This window comes from Moschus berezovskii, chromosome X, assembly GCF_049115385.1.
Source record: "Moschus berezovskii isolate FMDL1 chromosome X, NW_MosBer_1.0, whole genome shotgun sequence".
Taxonomy (NCBI): domain Eukaryota; kingdom Metazoa; phylum Chordata; class Mammalia; order Artiodactyla; family Moschidae; genus Moschus; species Moschus berezovskii.
In genome coordinates this window covers 66,358,039-66,372,804 of record NC_142488.1, presented here as the reverse complement: position 1 = coordinate 66,372,804, position 14,766 = coordinate 66,358,039, and the positions used below count along the sequence as shown (strand labels likewise).

The 14,766-nt window shown below is 41.5% G+C and overlaps 2 pseudogenes; both read left to right on the top strand.

The window, feature by feature from the left end:
- The first annotated feature begins 2,322 nt into the window (after nt 1–2,322).
- Nucleotides 2,323–2,838, top strand: LOC129564601 (large ribosomal subunit protein eL21 pseudogene; annotated as a pseudogene).
- A 9,592-nt stretch (nt 2,839–12,430) lies between these two features.
- On the top strand, nt 12,431–14,416 carry LOC129563928 (E3 ubiquitin-protein ligase AMFR pseudogene; annotated as a pseudogene).
- Nucleotides 14,417–14,766: the final 350 nt, after the last annotated feature.

Genomic DNA, 14,766 nt, shown 5'->3' with positions numbered 1-14,766 from the left:
GCTGGTTCACTGGGATGACCCAGAGGGATGGGATGGGGAGGGAGGTGGGAGCGGGGTTCAGGATGGTGGACACTTGTACACCCATGGCTGATTCATGTCAATGTATGGCAAAAACCAGTACAATATTGTAAAGTAATTAGCCTCCAATGAAAATAAATAAATTTATATTAAAAAATAAATAAAAGTGAAATCTACACACAAAAAAATAAATAAAATTTTATTTATTTTTGGCTGTGCTGGGTTTTTGTTTCTGTGATTGGGTTTTCTCTTGTGGAAAGCACTTTGTTGCAGTGCATGGGTCTCTCATTATGATGATTTCTCTTGTTGTGGAGCCCATGCTCTAAGTGTGCTCTCTTCAGTAGTTGCAGCATGTGGGCTCAGTAGTTGCAGCTTGGGGGCTCTAGAGTGAGGGCTTTGTGATTGTGGCTTCTTATCCACTGTGCCACCAGTGAACTCCTAAAATAGTGATATTTTAGAAGTAACCTATCTGTCTTATCTTAGAAGAAGCAACAATTAGCATATGCTACATTCATATAAAGATTATTCCAGCCATTGAGAATGATAAATTAAGAATGTTTCAAATTACAGCGCATGGAAACATGTTTATTATATATAAGTAATAAAAACTAGAATTCTAGATTATATGTACCATATGATCATAATTATGTTTAATGTGTACAAAGAAAACACACTGGAGAGACTTTCTTTAAACTTTTAACAGTAGTTCTTTCTCTTGTTTATGGGATTATGGATACTTATTTTCTTCTTTAATCTTCTCTGTATTTTTCAAATTTTCTACAATAAGCAGGTGTATATTTTATAGCTATGGAAAAGTTTTTGAAAAAAACATGAAGAAAAGAGACAGAGAGGAGATCATGGAATCTGCTTGACCTTCCTTTCCTATATAATCAAGAAAACCTGGGCAGAGAATTATTAGGAATGAGTTCCAGGAAACCTTAGACACAAATCTCAGACTCAGATGAAAGTCACTTTTACAAATAAAATGCTTACTACAATTGTAGGTGTTTTTCAAAAAGCAAAGGGTGGGAGGAAGGAATGGTTTTAATTTAGTGGAGCAATACTGCCACCAAAAGAAAAATATTAAAGAAACCCCCATGACAAGAAGGAGGAAAAGAAAAGAGAAAGAGGCTTTTTATGTAGACTAACCCTGACTTTGCCAAAGTCACTCACCAGAGATCATAAGGGAATCAGTCTTAACCCTCTCAATAGTCAATAATAAACTGGTTATAGCTGGCCTACTCTTGAGCCATTTAGGTGGCTGGAGTGAAGGGTAGATCTCTTAAAGGGCAGGGAGTCTTCTTCAGAGAAAATAAGAGAATTTTTAACAAGTGGATGAAATGATGGAACGTGTTAGAAGACCAGGTCAGAATTAGCATCTCTGGGAGAATCATTGAACAGCAGTTGTTAAACTTTACTCCATGAAGTGCAAGGGATCGAGTGGAAGTAGTCCAGGAAGGTTCTCATTTTAACCAGTAAGGCCCCTGTTTATAACTTTTATTATATAAAAATTGCATTGTATTAAATTTCCATATGTAATCTTATTTAAAGAATAATAAGAATATCCAAGGACTTCCCTGGTGGCTCAGATGGTAAAGAATCCACCTGCAATGTGGGAGACCTGGGTTTGATCCCTGCGTTAGGAAGATCCCCTTTAGGAGGACATGGTAACCCACTCCAGTATTCTTGACTGGAGAATCCCCATGGACAGAGAAGCCTAGTGGGTTACAGTCCATGGGGTCACAAAGAGTCAGACATGACTGAGCAACTAAGTACAAGAATATCCAAACCACTTGGCCTAATATGTGTGCTTAGTCACTCAGTCATATCCGACAATTTGCAACCCCATGGTCTAGAATATAACGTTTTTTGACATTGGCTTTTATATGCTTATAGGATCATGATGTATGGGAGGTTCAGTTGGGTTTGTGGAAATAAGACTGGAGTACTTATCTCTCTCACTTGGTCCTTTCCCCACAATTAGATGAAATCAGTGTATCCTTAGGCTCATTTGTCTTTTGGAAAACACTACATACTGAGGTGTTCTGGAAATGAGAGGTAGGTTCCCATGCTGGCATTGGAGCTAAACATGGTACTATTGGAAAATCAAAAGTCACTTCCCAGTTTATCATTTGGGGTTACTATGACAAGGCACAGAAGATATCAGGAAGATGAAAGTCCTGACTGTTTTAAGTAGTGGAACAATATAGAAAAGGTTCTATTTTTATTAGATTAAAGGTTTCTAATATTCATCTTTTAAAAAGAAACATTTAAAAAGAAAAAAAGCTTTTCGGCCAGAACCGCCATCTTCCAGTAATTCGCCAAAATGACCAACACAAAGGGAAAGAGGAGGGGCACCCGCTACATGTTCTCTAGGCCTTTTAGAATACATGGAGTTGTTCCTTTGACCACATACATGCGAATCTACAAGAAGGGGGATATTGTAGATATCAAGAGAATGGGTACTGTTCAAAAAGGAATGCCCCACAAATGTTACCATGGCAAAACTGGGAGAGTCTACAGTGTCACCCAGCATGCTGTTGGCATCATTGTAAACAAACAAGTTAAGGGTAAGATTCTTGCCAAGAGAATTAATGTGTGTATTGAGCATATTAAGCTCTTTAAGAGCCGAGATAGCTTTCTGAAACGTGTGAAGGAAAATGATCAGAAAAAGAAGGAAGCCAAAGAGAAAGGGACTTGGGTTCAGCTGAAGCGCCAGCCTGCTCCACCCAGAGAAGCACACTTTGTGAGGACCAATGGAAAGGAACCCGAACTGTTGGATCCCATTCCCTATGAATTCATGGCCTGATGGCTGTAAAACTAAAGACCTGGACTGTACAAATGTTTCTGTTAATTGAGTAGAGGCGTTGTGTCCAAATTCAGTGGGTGATGTCTTTTCAAATTTAGTGTTTTTTCTTCCTGAAAGATGTAAGAAAGTTTGTTGTTCAGTACGCTCCATTTTTTAATAAACTGCCAGATATTAAAAAAAAAATGAGGGACAGCCCAAGTATGAAAACATAAATAAATCTACAGTAATTAAAACAATGTGATAAACATAATTAACACTGTTGTATTTTATATATAAAAGTTCTTAAGAGAGAAAATCATAAGTTTTCATTATAAGGATTTTTTTTTATTTCTTTAATTTTATATCTATAGAAGATCAAGGATGCTCACTAAACTCATTGTGATAATTAATTCATGCTGTAAGTCAAATCATTATGCTGTATACCTTAAATTTATACAATTCTATGTGTCAATTACATCTCAATAAAACTGGAAGAAAATAACAAGATGCATGTACAGAAATAGTCTGACAAAACACTGGAACAGACAAAGGTCTAAAATATATTCAAAGACTGTTTTATACATCTGTGTCTCTTTTGCTGTCTCGTATACAGATCTGTAAAGTTTTATTTATATATATTTTATAATTTTGTAAATATTTTATAACTATGATTTAGAGATTTTTCCTAAATATGACCTAAAAGTCACAAACTATAATGGAAATAATTGACAGATTTGACTAATAAGATTATAAGGCTCCTTAATAGGTAAATGACAAGAATGATATTAGAATAAATAAAATTAAAATACATGTACAACACTGGAAGTAATTTGTAATATGAACATAGGGAAAGATGAATATATCTAGTGCCAGAAGATCTTCTGCCAATTAATGAAGGATTTGTGAATAGTTAGCTTATACTGCTATACTAGGAAAAAAAATAACCTCAAGATTTCAGTAGTTTACAACAATAAAGATTTACTTCTTGCTCAGTCTTCATGTCCCTCTCAGGTCAACTGTGACTATTCTCTCCCCATCTTCACTTCAAAATCCAGACAGAAAGAGAAGTAGCCCTTATTCAAGACACTACTGATCTTGTAGAAGAGGAAAGTTGGTGGACTATACATTCTTAAATCTTTCTCCTAAGTGGTATATGTCAGTTCCACTTGCATTCTATCAGCTAAGGCTAGTCACACAGCCAAACTCAGTATGCATGGGGCAGGAGCCAAGCTTATCCTACGGAAGGGGCCCCATAGGGAAGAACAGCAAGTGTTTTGAATGACAATACCATCTATCCAAATTCTAGAGAAAACAAAGAGAATATACCATTCAAACATTTTTTAATGCTCAGTCTCAATGCTGCTGCTGCTGTTGCTGCTGATGCTAAGTCGCTTCAGTCATGTCCGACTCTGTGCGACCCCATAGACAGCAGCTCAAAGGCTCCCCAGTCCCTGGGATTCTCCAGGCAAGAACACTGGAGTGGGTTGCCATTTCCTTCTGCAATGCAGGGAAGTGAAAAGTGAAAGTGAAGTCACTCAGTTGTGTCCAATTCTTAACGACCCTGTGGACTGCAGCCTACCAGGCTCCTCCGCCCACAGTATTTTCCAGGCAAGACTACTGGAGTAGGTTGCCATTGCCTTCTCCTCAGTCTCACTCAGTTCAGTTCAGTCGCTCAGTCATGTCTGACTCTTTGCGACCCCAAGAATCAAAGCATGCCAGGCCTCCCTGTCCATCACCAACTCCCAGAGTTCACTCAAACTCACCTCCATCGAGTCAGTGATGCCATCCAGCCATCTCATTCTCTGTCGTCCCCTTCTCCTCCTGCCCCCAATCCCTCCCAGCAACAGAGTCTTTTCCAGTGAGTCAACTCGTCGCATGAGGTGGCCAAAGTATTGGAGTTTCAGCTTTAACATCAGTCCTTCCAATGAACACCCATTTTCACTCCATCTGCTCAACATTGTAATAAAGTTCTAGGCAGACTAATTAAGCACAAAAAAATAAACAAAAGGTATATACTTTTAAAGGGCTTCCCTGGTGGCTCAGAGGTTAAAGCATCTGCCTCCAATGTGGGAGACCCGGGTTCGATCCCTGGGTCGGGAAGATCCCCTGGAAAAGGAAATGGTAACCCACTCCAGTATTTTTGCCTGGAGAATCCCATGGATGGAGAAGCCTAATAGGCTACAGTCCATGGGGTCGCAAAGAGTCGGACACGACTGAGCGACTGAACGGAACGGAACGGATATACTTTTAAAAGGAAGAAATAAAACTGTCTCTAGTAACAGATGACATGGTTTTATATGTAAGATATCCTAAAGAATTTACCAAAAAGTCTGCTAAAGCTAATAAAAAAAAAATCAGCTAAGTTGCAAGATGCAAAACCAACACAAAAAACAATCTGTTGCCTTTTGATGTACTAGAAATTAACAATCTCCAAAATGAAATTACTAAAGCAATTCTGTTTAAAGTAACATTAAAAATAATAGAATGTTTAGGAAAAAGTTTAACTAAGGAAGTATAAGACACAAACACTGAAAATTCAAAGGGTTGCTGAAAGAAATTTTAAAAGTCCTAAATAAATGGAAAGATAGTCCATATTTATGAATTGAAATATATTATTTTCAAGATAATAATACTGCTTAATGAAATCTATGAAATCTACAGATTCAGTGCAGTTACTAGAAAATACCAACAGCAATTTTGCAGACATGAAAAACACCAACTCTAAAATTTTTGTGTGTATATGAGGGGTCCTGAGTAGTTAAACAATCTTGAAAAGGAAGGACAACTTTGGAGGACTCAAACATCTTGAGTTTAGTTACTACAAAGTTACATCCATAAAAAGTGTCATTCTAGTATAAGGATTGCCATATAGATCAATGGAATTGGATTGAGGGTCAACAAAAAAAAAATCTTATGTCAATTGGCTTTTGAAAAATAAGTCATAATCATTCAATGAGGAATAATAGCCTCTTCAAAAATGGTGTTGGAACAATTGGATATCCACATACAATCCAGTAAAGCTGAACCCTTATCTCATAGCATATGCAAATTTTTAGTGGTTTAAAAGACTGAAATAATAGAACTAAAACTTAAAATGCTTGGAAGAAGCATGGGGACAAATGTTCATAACCTTGTATTTGACAATGGTTTATGTGATATGACACTAAAATTATGAGCAACAAAAGGTAAGAATAGATAAATGAACTTCATGAAAGCAAACTTGTGTGCCAGAGGTCATTCTCAAGACAGTTAAATGACAACCTACAGGATGGGAAAAGATATTTGATAATTACGTATCTGATAAAGGTCTAATATCCAGATTACATCAAAAATTCTCACAATTCAAAAGCAATACAACAAGTGCTGGAGAGGGTGTGGAGAGAAGGGAACCCTCTTACACTGTTGGTGGGAATGCAAACTAGTACAACCACTATGGAGAACGTGTGGAGATTCCTTACAAAACTGGAAATAGAACTGCCATACGACCCAGCAATCGCACTCCTGGGCATACACACCGAGGAAACCAGAATTGAAAGAGACACATGTACTCCAATGTTCATCGCAGCACTGTTTATAATAGCCAGGGCATGGAAACAACCTAGATGTCCATCTGCAGATGAATGGATAAGAAAGCTGTGGTACATTTACACAATGGAGTATTACTCAGCCATTAAAAATAATGCATTTGAATCAGTTCTAATGAGGTGGATAAAACTGGAGCCCATTATACAGAGTGAAGTAAGACAGAAAGAAAAACACCAATACAGTATACTAACGCATATATATGGAATTTAGAAAGATGATAACGATAACCCTGTATACGAGACAGCAAAAGAGACACAGATGTATAGAACAGTCTTTTGGGCTCTGTGGGAGAGGGCGAGGGTGGGATGATATGGGAGAATGGCATTGAATCATGTATATTATCATATGTGAAACAAATCGCCAGTCCAAGTTTGATGCATGATAGAGGATGCTCGGGACTGGTGTACTGGGATGAACCAGAGGGATGGGAGGGGGAGGGAGGTGAGAGGGGGGGTTCAAGATGGGGAACATATGTACACCTGGGGCAGATTCATGTCAATGTATGGCAAAACCAATACAATAATGTAAAGTAATTAGCCTCCAATTAAACTAAATAAATTTTAAAAAAGCAATACAAAAAAACTATCCAACTTTAAAAATGTACATAGTTTTCCTGAACATTTAGAAAGCAAAGTGTTTGAACACAAAGATAAACAATACACTTCTAAATAGCCAGGAAGCCACTGAAGAAATAAAAGAGGAAATCAAAAGATATCTAGAAAGTGGGAATAAAAGGAATCCAGATTGGAAAAGAAGTAAAACTTTCACTGCAGAAGACATGATACTATATACATAGAAAACCTGTAAAATGCAACCAAAAGACTACTAATCAATGAATTTAGTAAAGTCACAGGATATACAATTAATACACAGAAATCCCTTGCATTTCAATACACTAACAATGAAAAATCAGAAAGAGGAACGAAGGAAACAATCCCATTCATCATTGCAACAAAAAGAATACAATACCTGTTGGATTGCAGGCATCGTGTTTCATTTTGGGAGCCCTCATTCACATTTGGAGGCCCAAAATCACTGAGAGCTGACATTTCTTGCCCATTGTTATGGCATAAAATATTTCATTTCACTCTACCCAAAGCAATCTACAGATTCAATGCAATCCTTATTAAATTACCAATGGCAATTTTCACAGAACTAGAAGAAAAAGTTGCACAGTTTGTATGGAAACACAAAAGACCCCCAAAAGTCAAAGCAACATTGAGAAAGAAAAGCAGAGTTGAAGGAACAAACCTCCCTGATTCAGACTATATTCAAAGCTACAGTCATCAAGACAGTATGGTACTGGCACAAAAACATAAATATAGACCAATAGAACATGATAAAAAGCCCTGAGATAAATCCACACACATATGGGCACCTTACCTTTGACAAAGGAGGCAAGAATATACAGTGGAAAAAAGATAGCCTCTTCAATAAGTGGTGCTGGAAAAACTGGACAGCTATGTGAAAAGAATGAAATTAGGATGTTTCCTAACACCATACACAAAAATAAACTCAAGATCGATTAGAAACTTAAATGTAAGTCCAGAAACTATTAAGCTCTTAAAGGAAGACAAGGCAGAACACTCTTTGACATAAATAGCAGTAAGATATTCTCTCACCCACCTCTTAGAGGAATGGAAACAAAACCAAAAATAAAGAGATAGGACCGAATAAAACTTAAAAACTTTTGCACAGCAAAGGAAACTATAAACAAGATGAAAAGACAACCTTCAGAATGGGAGAAAATAAATGCAAACAAAGCAACTGAAAAAGGGTTAAACTCCAAAATATATAAGCAGCTCATACAGCTCAGTATCGAAAAAACAAACAACTCAATAAAAAAATCGGCAGAATATCTAAACAGACATTTCTCCAAAGAAGACATACAAGTGGCCAATAAACATGAAGAGATACTCAACATTGCTCATTATTCAGTTCAGTCGCTCAGTCGTGTCCGACTCTCCGCGACCCCATGAATCACAGCACGCCAGGCCTCCCTGTCCATCACCAACTCCCGGAGTACACTCAAACTCATGTCCACAGAGTCGGTGATGCCATCCAGCCATCTCATTCTCCATCGTCCCCTTCTCCTCCCGCCCCCAACATTTCCCAGCATCAGAGTCTTTTCCAGTGAGTCAACTCGTCGCATGAGGTGGCCAAAGTATTGCAGTTTCAGCTTTAGCATCAGTCCCTCCAATGAACATCCAGGATTGATCTCCTTCAGAATGGACTGGTTGGATCTCCTTGCAGTATAAGGGACTCTCAAGAGTCTTCTCCAACACCACAGTTCAAAAGCATCGATTCTTCGGCGATCAGCCTTCTTCACAGTCCAACTCTCACAACCATACATGACCACGGGAAAAACCATTGCCTTGACTAGACGGACCTTGGTTGGCAAAGTAATGTCTCTGCTTTTTAATATACTATCAAGGTTGGTCATAACTTTCCTTCCAAGGAGCAAGCGTCTTTTAATTTCATGGCTGCAATCAGCATCTGCAGTGATTTTGGAGCCCAAAAAAACAAAGTCTGACACTGTTTCCACTGTTTTTCCATCTATTTCCCATGAAGTGATGGGACCAGATGCCATGATCTTTGTTTTCTGAATGTTGAGCTTCAAACCAACCTTTTCACTCTCCTCTTTCACTTTCATCAAGAGGCTTTTGAGTTCCTCTTCACTTTCTGCCATAAGGGTAGTGTCATCTGCATATCTGAAGTTATTGATATTTCTCCCAGCAATCTTGACTCCAGCTTGTGCTTCTTCCAGCCCAGCGTTCCTCATGATGTACTCTGCATATAAGTTAAATAAGCAAGGTGACAATATACAGCCTTGACGCACTCCCTTTCCTATTTGGAACAAGTTGGTTGTTCCATTTCCAGTTCTGACTGTTGCTTCCTGACCTGCATACAGGTTTCTCAAGAGGCAGGTCAGGTGGTCTGGGATTCCCATCTCTTTCAGAATGTTCCACAGTTTATTGTGATCCACACAGTCAAAGGCTTTGGCATAGTCAATGAAGCAGAAATAGACGTTTTTCTGAAACTCTCTTGCTTTCTCCATGATCCAGCGGATGTTGGCAATTTGATCTCTGGTGCCTCTGCCTTTTCTAAAACCTGCTTGAACATCTGGGAGTTCACGGTTTACATATTGCTGAAGCCTGGCTTGGAGAATTTTGAGCATGACTTTACTAGCGTGTGAGATGAGGGCAATTGTCCGGTAGTTTGAGCATTCTTTGGCATTGCCTTTCTTTGGGATTGGAATGAAGACTGACCTCTTCCAGTCCTGTGGCCACTGCTGAGTTTTCCAAATCTGCTGGCATATTGAGTGCAGCACTTTCACAGCATCATCTTTCAAGACTTGTAATAGCTCAACTGGAATTCCATCACCTCCACTAGCTTTGTTCGTAGTGATGCTTTCTAAGGCCCACTTGACTTCACATTCCAAGATGTCTGGCTCTAGGTCTGTGATCACGTTATCGTGACTATCTTGGTCGGGAAGATCTTTTTTGTACAGTTCTTCTGTGTATTCTTGCCACCTCTTCTTAATATCTTCTGCTTCTGTTAGGTCCATACCATTTCTGTCCTTTATCGAGCCCATCTTTGCATGAAATGTTCCCTTGGAATCTCTAATTTTCTTGAAGAGGTCTCTTGTTTTTCCTATTCTGTTGTTTTCCTCTATTTCTTTGCATTGATCACTGAGGAAGTCTTTCTTATCTCTCCTTGCTATTCTTTGGAACTCTGCATTCAGATGCTTATATCTTTCCTTTTCTCCTTTGCTTTTCGCTTCTCTTCTTTTCACAGCTATTTGTAAGGCCTCCTCAGACAGCCATTTCGCTCTTTTGCATTTCTTTTCCATGGGGATGGTCTTGTTCCCTGTCTCCTGTACAATGTCACGAACCTCCGTCCAGAGTTCATCAGGCACTCTATCTATCAGATCTAGTCCCTTAAATCTATTTCTCACTTCCACTGTATAATCATAAGGGATTTGATTGAGGTCATATCTGAATGGTCTAGTGGTTTTCCCTACTTTCTTCAATTTAAGTCTGAACTTCGCAATAAGGAGTTCATGATCTGAGCCACAGTCAGCTCCTGGTCTTGTTTTTGCTAACTGTATACAGCTTCTCCATCTTTGGCTACAAAGAATATAATCAATCTGATTTCGGTGTTGACCATCTGGTGATGTCCATGTGTAGAGTCTTCTCTTGTGTTGTTGGAAGAGGGTGTTTGCTATGACCAGTGAATTCTCTTGACAAAACTCTATTAGCCTTTGCCCTGCTTCATTCCGTGCTCCAAGGCCAAATTTGCCAGTTACTCCTTGCAAATCAAAACTACAGTGAGGTGCCACCTCACACCAACCAGAATGGCCATCATCAAAAAATCTAGAAATAATAAATGATGGAGAGAATATGGAGAAAAGGGAACCCTCTTGCACTGCTGGTGGGAATTTAAAGTGATACAGCCATTATGGAGAACAGTATGGAGACTCCTTTTAAAACTAGGAATAAATCTACAGTATGATCCAGCAACCCCACTACTGGGCATATATATACCCTGTTGTTGTTCAGTCACTCGGTCGTGTCTGACTCATTGCAACTCCACGGACTGCAGTACTTCAGGTTTCCCTGTTCCTCACTATCTCCCAGAGTTTGGTCAAATTGATGTCCATTGACTTGGTTATGTCATCCAACCATCTCATCCTCAGTCGTCCCCTTCTCCTCCTGACTTCAAGCTTTCCCAGCATCAGGGTCTTTTCAAATGAGTCAGTTCTTCGCAATAGGTGGCCAAAGTATTGGAATTTGACCTTCAGCATCAGTTCTTCCAGTGAATATTCAGGACTGATTCCCTTTAGGATTGGCGGGTTTGATCTCCTTGTAGTCCAAGGGACTCTCAAGAGTCTTCTCCAGCACCACACTTCAGAAACATCCATTCTTTTTTGCTCAGCCTTCTTTATTGTCCAACTCTCACATCCATACATGACTACTGGAAAAACCATAGCTTTGACTAGATGGACCTTTGTTGGCACAGTGATGTCTCTGCTTTTCAATATGCTGTCTAGGTTTGTCATAGCTTTTCTTCCAAGGAGCAAGCATCTTTTAATTTCATGGCTGCATTAACCATACACAGTGATTTTGAATCTCAAGAAGATAAAGTGTCTCACTGTTTCCATTGTTTCCCTATCTATTTGCCAGGAAGTGATGAGATTAGATGTCATGATCTTAGTTTTCTGAATGTTGAGTTTGAAGTCAGTTTTTTCACTCTCCTCTTTCACCTTCATCAAGAGGCTCTCCAGTTCCTTTTTGCTTTCTGCGATTAGGGTGGTGTCATCTGCATATCTGAAGTTATTGTTATTTCTCCTGTCAATCTTGATTTAAGCTTATGGTTCGCCCAGCCTGGCATTTGCATGACATACTCTGCATATAAGTTAAATAAGCAGGGTGAAACTATACAGCCTTGATGTACTCCTGTCCCAATTTTGAACCAGTCTGTTGTTCCATGTCCATTCTAACTGTTGCTTCTTGACCTGCATATAGGTTTCTCAGGAGACAGGTAAGGTGTTGTGGTATTCCCATCTCTTCAATAGTTTTTCACGGCTTGTTGTGATCCACACAGTCAAAGGCTTTAGCATAGTTGATGAAGCAGAAGTAGATATTTTTCTGGAATTCTCTTGCTTTGTCTATGATTCAATGGATAGTGGCAATTTGATGTCTGGTTCCTCTGCATTTTCTAAAGCCAACTTGTACATCTGGAATTTCTCAGTTCCCATACTGTTGAAGCCTAACTTGAATGATTTTGTGCATTACGTTACTAGCATGTGAAATGAGCACAGTTGTACGGTAGTTTGAGCATTCTTTGGTATTGTCCTTCTCTGAGACAGGGAATGAAAACTGACCCTGAGGGCGGAGCGGCCTGGCCCGGCCCAGCGCAGCGGTGGTGGCGGCGGCGGCGGCAGCTATGCCAGAGCTCGTGGGCGCCATTCGCCAGGCCGCTGGGACCTGGCTGTAGCACGGGGAGGCCTGGGGGCTGGAAGCCGCTGCTGCTGCCATGCCGCTGCTCTTCCTCGAGCGCTTCCCCTGGCCCAGCCTCCTCACTTACACGGGCCTGAGTGGCCTGGCCTTGCTCAGCACCATCGTCAGTGCCTACCACGCTCTCAGTCAGCCCGAGACCAGGCCCAGGCCCAGGCCCAGGCTCACCAAGGCGGACCTGGTAACGGCCCCGGTGCAGCCAGACCCGGCCCCCCTCCTCCGGCCGAGCGCCCGGGGATCCTGGGCCCACGATGTGGCCCAGTACCTGCTCTCGGACAGCCTGTTCGTGTGGGTTCTAGTAAATACTGCTTGCTGCATTTTGATGTGGGTGGCTAAGCTCATCCAGTGTATCGTGTTTGGCCCTCTTTAAGTGAGCAAAAGACAGCACTTCAAAGACAAGTTTTGGAATTTTATTTTCTACAAGTTCATTTTCATTTTCTGTGTGCTGAATGTCCAAACAGTGGAAGAAGTGGTCATGTGGTGCCTCTGGTTTGCTGGACTAGTATTTTTGCACCTGATGGTTCAGCTCTTCAAGGATCAGTTTGAACAGCTTTCTTTTTCTCCCACCACCCCCATTAGTAGCCACGGCCGAGTTCTGTCCCTCCCGATCGCCATGCTGCTTTCCTGCTGTGGGTTAGCAGTCTTCTGTTGCGTCACAGGCTACACCCATGGGGTGCACACATTGGCCTTCATGGCTGCAGAGTCTCTTCTTGTGACAGTGAGGACTGCTCATGTGATTTTATGATATGTAATTCACTCCTGGGACCTCAACCATGAAGGGACATGGGAAGGAAAGGGGACGTATGTCTATTACACAGATTTTGTCACGGAGCTCACTCTCTTATCCTTGGATCTCATGCACCATATTCACATGTTATTTGGTAACATCTGGTTGTCCACGGCCAGCTTGGTCATCTTCATGCAGCTGCATTACCTGTTTCATGAAGTACAGCGTCGCATCCGCCCGCACAGGAACTAATTGCGAGTGGTCGGAAACATGGAAGCCAGGTTTGCAGTGGCAACTCCAGAGGAGCTGGCTGTCAATAACGATGACTGGGCCATCTGCTGGGACTCCATGCAGGCTGTGAAGAAACTGCCCTGTGGACATCTTTTCCACAACTCCTGTCTTCGTTCCTGGCTAGAACAAGACACCACCTGCCCCATGTGCAGGATGTCTCTTAACATTGCTGACAATAATCGTGTCCAGGAAGACCATCCAGGAGAGAACCTGGATGAGAATTTGGTTCCTGTGGCGGCAGCTGAAGGCAGATCTCGCTTAAACCAACACAATCACTTCTTCCACTTCGACGGGTCCCGGATCGCGAGTTGGCTGCCGAGTTTCTCAGTCGAAGTGATGCACACCACCAACATTCTAGGCATTACACAGGCAAGCAACTCCCAGCTCAATGCAATGGCTTATCAGATTCAAGAGATGTTTCCCCAGGTGCCATACCACCTGGTACTACAAGACCTCCAGCTGACATGCTAGGTTGAAATAACAACAGACAACATTCTGGAAGGATGGATTCAAGTACCTTTTCCCACACAGCGGTCAGAGAGCATCAGGCCCGCATTGAACAGCCCCGTGGAAAGGCCAAACGGCGAGCAGGAGGACGGAGAAGCTTCTGTTCAGACAGAGCGGGTGCCGCTGAACCTCAGTTCTCGGCTGGAGAAGGCGCTGGACTTTGGTGAGCTGGAGGCAGAGCCCAGTGAAAGGGAGGATTTTGATGCCTGGGGCAGCCTCTTCTCCCAGTCCGAGAACGAGAGGCAGCGCATGCTGGTGCAACGCAAGGATGACCTCCTGCAGCAGGCGCGGAGGCGTTTCTTGAACAGAAGTTCTGAAGATGACTCGGCCTCGGAGAGCTGCCTCCCCTCAGAAGGGACGACCTCTGACCCTGTGACCCTGTATCGAAGGATGCTGGCCGCTGCAGATGAGCGGAGACTTCAGAAACAGCAGACCTCCTAGCTCTTCCTCGCCTTCCTCGGCTCCTTCAACCCAAGCCCTGTGCCCATCCCGCTGAAGAGACCTGTCCCCAGTTGTGTCCACTGTGTGAAGAAGAGGGCTTGACTGCATCGCCGCTGTGTAAAGCATGTGGTCTTAACAGTGTTTGGACAGCTGACAGATTTAATCCTTTTTTGTAATACTTGCTATGTGACATTTCCCTTCCTTTTAGAAACACTGCACATTTTAACTCTAGGCATGATCTCTTCTGCATTGACTGGACTTTCGAGGGGTGGGGAGGATCAAGAGGAAGTGGGCAACCAAAGACCCAGAAGGCAATGTCCATGACTGCCTTAATGCAGAAGTCACAACAGATGCCAGTGTCTTTAGCTCCAAATGTGGCAGGAAGTGCG